This window comes from Cervus elaphus, chromosome 5 (genome assembly GCF_910594005.1).
Source record: "Cervus elaphus chromosome 5, mCerEla1.1, whole genome shotgun sequence".
Classification (NCBI taxonomy): domain Eukaryota; kingdom Metazoa; phylum Chordata; class Mammalia; order Artiodactyla; family Cervidae; genus Cervus; species Cervus elaphus.
Window position 1 is genome coordinate 112,105,524 of NC_057819.1, and position 5,827 is coordinate 112,111,350.

Here is a 5,827-nt window from a genome sequence, read left to right on the forward strand (position 1 = left end):
TTACTTATGTTGACCCACACTGTGAACCTGAGAGATGGGAAGAATAGCTATCACCCCATTTTAGAGATGAGGAAATTAAGGCTCAGAGGTGGGAGAAGGAGGGGTTGATTGGAATCAGCTGGGTACAAGAGTAGATCTTGATTCTGCTGCTTCCTCACTTACTTGGGCCTCAAGGCATTTACCTCTGGGTCTCAATTTCCTCATCTGTAAAATGGGAAGAATATTAGTACCCAGCTCAGAATTACCCTAAGGGACAAACGAGAAAGTTATTGATGAAGCAGAGCCTTCATGACTATCCATCCAAGTGAGGTGCCAAATGTCTCCTCTGTACCAGCCTATGATTGGTTTCCTGCCTTTATCCTATGAGCTCACAGTCTAGTGAGGGAGACACACATGTAGACCAAGCCTTGTCCCGAAAACAAGAGAGGCTGGAGTAATAATTATGACAACTTACCCTTACTGGGCACTTACTCTTTGCCACATGTGGGAGCAAATGCTTTGTACATAGTAACTCATTTGCTCCTCACACCATTATCAGAGAGGTACTGCTATCCTTACCCCACTTTTCAGATCAGGAAACTGAGGCCCAGACTGGCGAAGTAAGTTGCCTGAGGTCTCCCAGCTAAGAAGTGACAGAGCTAGAATTCCAACCCAGGCAACCTGGTCCTGGAGTATGTGATTCTAAACCCGACGCTGAGTAGAGGTCAGGCCTAGGATGGTGAAGCCCCAGAACGTAACTCAGCCTGCTCAGCGGCCTGGATAGTCTTCGCAGAGGGGCGAGGAGAGAAAGAGCATTCAAGACAGCGTGAACAGCATGGACAAAGGCCCTGAAGGAAGTCTCAGCGTGGGGGATGGCAGCGCACTGTGCCAACCAAGACGTGGGGTTCATGGGGAGGATGGGGTGAAACAAGCTTGGACAGGCAGGTCAGCTGCTTCATCATGACAATCCTGCTCTATAAACTGGAAGTCTTTCCTATTGTCTAACTGGTTTAGACAACCTTGAGTGCCATTCTTAGGAGTTACAACTTTTTCATATTGTTAGAATAGGTGCAGTTAGCATCATCCATGGATCAAACACTTTATACCTATGCCTTGTTTCTTCATTCAAGCAGGTACTGTTATTTTATGTTTATGATGAGTAAACTGAGACTCAGGGTTATTAAAAGTAACTTGCCCAAAAGACACAGCTAGAAAGCAACAGAGCTGAGCAGCAAACCTAGTTCTGGGACTTCCCTGGTGATCCAGTAGTTAGGACTCCATGCTTCCAATACAGGGGATGCGGGTTTGATCCCTGGTCAGACAGGTAAGATCCCACCTGCCGCAGGGCAAGTGAGCCTGCACGCTGTAGCTAGAGAAAGCCTGCCTGCCCCAATGAAGACCTAGCATAGCCAAAAGCAAACGAATAAACAAACAACCCCCGTCCCCCAGGTCTGGCCCCAGAGATCACACTCTTAATCCACTATGCTTCCTGTGTCCTGGTAGGCAGTGGGGAACTTAAGAGGAATTTTCAGAAGGAATTGATGGGTTTGGACTGAGGTTTAGAAACAGGATTCTGGCGGGGTGTAGAGACTGGATTGGAACAGAGTGAGACTGGAGACAGAGAAGCCAGTACGGAAATCGCTACTCTGGTCTAAATGGAGAGCAAGGGTGGGAACGGGGAGGCCTTCCCTCATCGATGGGGAGAAGATAAGGGCCTCTTGGAGCCTAAGTGATAAAAATTATAATAATTAAGTGCCTACTCTGTGCCAGAAACTTCCCATGAGCCATCTCCAACTCATATAATGCCGTGGCTGTGGAGCAAATACTGTTAGTCCCATTTTACAGATGAGAAAACTGAGGCTCAGAGAGGTTGACCAACTTCTCTGGACAATACAGCTATGATCTGGAAGAGCTAGGACTGGCCTGAAGCCCTCCCTAGGCTTTCCTCCTGCCTCACTCCCAGAAGGTGGCTGGGCCACACGTCGGAAGTCATCTCTTCCCTCTTGACATGTCTTACTGTTCCCTGGGATACATAGGGAGCTGGCCCTCTGTTTTATCCCAGCAAGTGGCCTTGAGCTGAGGGATGCGGAAAAGGGGATGAGGAGGAGTAGAAAAGAGAAACTGGAGAGGGATGAGCTCTGGTGCTCTGAGGGGAGAGCTGGCAACCATATTTACCTGTGACTGGCCATTCAGGAAGATGTACAAGAAGGTATGCTGGGAGATGAGTGCATTTAATTCTCTGAGGCCTTAAGTGGGAAAGAGGTTTCATGCCTTTACTTCATTTCCTAACTTTCGGGGAGTCCTTCCTGCTATCTAACTCCCATCTCTCCTAATGGAGTCTGTTCTTGTTCAGTCACTCGGTCATGTCTGACTCTTTGCGACCCCGTGGACTGCAGCATGCCAGGCTTATCTGTCCTTCACCATCTCCCAGAGTGTGCCCATGTCCATTGAGTCAATGATGCCATCCAACCATCTCATCCTCTGTCACCCCCTTCTCCTCCTGCCCTCAATCTTTCTCAGCATCAGGGTCGTTTCCAATGAGTCAGAGTAGAGTGGGCCTCATGAATAACCCCAGTTGGCAGTTTTAGAGAAGTCCTGCACCCAGCCATGAGGATGTACCTCATCATCTTCCTCTTGGGGTGGGAGTCAGGGGATGGAGGAGGGTCTACCTACTTACCTTCGTGTCACTGCATCTCCAGAGGTGGGGTGGAGGTGGCTAGGCTCCCAGGATATCCCACTGAAAGGAAGAAATGACCAGGCCACCTGGTCCAACCCCTTCTCCTTAATGAGGAGTAGCAGTGTCTGATGAGGGAGAATTAAAGGAGAAGGGGAGACCTGCTGGGGCAACAGCCTAAAAAACAGACCTAGGGCTCCTGCCTTGAAGGGAGGAGGATCTCTGCATTTGGGTAAAAATTTAGTAAAATTCATGGGCATCATAGCCAAGTGCACACAAAAGAAGCCATTTCTCTGCCTGGGCTAGAAATCACAGGAGCAGGGAATTCCTGGGTCAGCCCAGGGTCACCCTAAGGAAGAGAACTTTGGGAGGGGGCTGGAGAGAAAATGACAGGACTTCCCTGGTGGTCCAGTGTGTAAGACCACACTCCCAATGCAGGGGGGACCAGGTTCCATCTCTGGTCAGGCAACTAGAGCCCCCAAGCATGGTGCAACTAAGAGGTCATCATGCTACAATGAAGCTCCTGTGAGCTGCAACTAAGACCAGTGCAGCTGAAATAAATAATAAACAGAGAGAGAATGACTTCAAGGGAAAGAACTTAGACTTTGGAAGCAAAGGGTCTCGAGTTAGAATCCAGTCCTACTCCTTCAGAGGCAGAAGTACCTGGAGCAGGTGTGCTCATTTATCCAACAGATTTTCACTGATATCCTGCCATGTGCCAGGTACTTCCTGAAGCTCTGGGATATTTCAGACAAAGACCCTTGCCTTTAGGGAACTTATATTCTGGCTGAGGAGACAGACATAATATATTATTAAATAATATTTATGTTAATATTGCTGTTGTTCAGTCTCTAAGTCATGTCTGACTCTTTGCAACCCCATGGACTGCCGCATGCCAGGCTTCCCTGTCCTTCACTCTCTCCTGTAATTTGCTCAAACTCATGTCTGTTGAGTTGATGATGCCATCCAACCATCTCATCCTGTGTCACCCCCTTCTCCTCCTGCCCTCAGTCTTTCCCAGCATCAGGGTCTTTTCCAATGAGTCAGCTCTTTGCATCAGGTGGCCAAAGCATTGGAGCTTCAGCTTCAGTATCAGTCCTTCCAATGAATATTCAGAATTTATTTCCTTTAAGATTGACTGGTGTGATCTCCTTGCTGTCCAAAGGACTCTCAAGAGTCCTCTCTAGCACCACAATTCAAAAGCATTAGTTCTTTGGCACTCAGCCTTCTTTATGGTCCAACTCTCACATCCGTACATGACTACAGGAAAAACCATAGCTTTGACTATACAGACCTTTGTAGACAATGTGATGTCTCTGCTTTTTAATACACTAAGTTTGTCATAGTTTTCTTCCAAGGAGCAAGTGTCTTTTAATTTCATGGCTGCAGTCACCATCCACAGTGATTTTGGATCCTAAGAAAATAAAATCTGTCACTGTTTCCACTTTTTCCTCATCTTTGCCATGAAGTGATGGGACTGGATGCCATGATCTTCTTTTTTGTTAATGTTGAGTTTTAAGCCAGCTTTTTTACTCTCCTTTCACCCTCATCAAGAGGCTCTTTAGTTCCTCCTTCCTTTCAGCCATTAGAGTGGTATCATCTGCATATCTGTGGTTGTTGATATTTCTCCTGGCAATCTTGATTGCAGCTTGAGATTCATCCAGCCCAGCATTTTGCATGATGTACTCTGCATAGAAGTTAAATAAGCAGGGTAACAATATACAGCCTTGACATACTCCTTTCCCAATTTTGAACCAGTCTGTTGTTCAAAATCCATGTCTGGTTTAACTATTGCTTCTTGACCTGCATACCGGTTTTTCAGGAGACAGGTGAGTTAGTCTGGTATTCCGATCTCTTCGAGAATTTTTCACAGTTTGTTGTGATCCACACAGTCAAAGGCTTTAGCGTAGTCAAAGAAGCAGAAATAGATGTCTTCCTGGAATTTCCCTGCTTTGTCTATAATCCAAAGTATGTTGGCAATTTGATCTCTGGTTCCTCTGCCTTTTCTAAATCCAGCTTGTACATCTGGAAGTTCTCCGTTCACATAACTGCTGAAGCCTACCTTGAAGGATTTTGATCATTACCTTACCAGCATGTGAAATGAGGGCAATTGTACAGTAGTTTGAACATTCTTTGGCATTGCCTTTCTTTAGGATTGGAATAAAAAGTGACCTTTTCCAGTCCTGTGGCCAGTGCTGAGTTTTCCAAATTTGCTGACATATTGAGTGCAGCACTTTAGCAGCATCATCTTATAGATTTGATATAGCTCAGCTGGAATTCCATCACCTCCATTAGCTTTGTTCATAGTAATGCTTCCTAAGACCCACTTGACTTCACACTCCAGGATGCCTGGCTCTAAATGAGTGACTACCCCATCGTGATTATCCAGGTCATTAAGCCCTTTTTAGTGTAGTTCTGTGTATTCTTGCCATCTCTTCTTAATCTCTTCTGCTTCTGTTAAGTTCTTGCCATTTCTGTCCTTTATTGTGCCCATCTTTGCATGAAATGTTCCACTGGTATCTCCTATTTTCTTGAAGAGATCTCTAGACTTTGCCATTCTATTGTTTTTCTCTATTTCTTTACATTGTTCACTTATCTTTCTTATCTCTCCTTGCTGTATATCTTTTCCTTTCTCCTTTGCCTTTTGCTTCTCTTCTTTTCTCAGCTAATTGTAAGGCCTCCTAAGAAAACCACTTGCCTTCTTGCATTTCTTTTTCTCTGGGATGGTTTTGGTCACTGCCTCCTGTACAATGTCACAAAACTCCATCCATAGTTCTTCAGACACTCTACCACATCTTATCCTTTGAATCTATTTGTCACCTCCACTGCATAATCATAAAGAATTTGATTTAGGTCATACATGAAAGGGCTAATGGTTTTCATTACTTTCTTCAATTTAAGCCTGAATTTTGCATTAAGGAGTTCATGATCTGAGCCACAGTCCACTTCCGGTCTTGTTTTTGCTAACTGTATACAGCTTCTCCATCTTCAGCTGCAAAGAATATAATCAATCTGATTTTGGTAAAGACCATCTGATGATATCCATGTGTAGAGTCATCTCTTGTGTTGTTGGAAGAGGGTGTTTGCTATGATCAGTGTGTTCTCTTGGCAAAACTCTGTTAGCCTTTGCCCTGCTTCATTTTGTACTCCAAGGCCAAAGTTGCCTGTTATTCC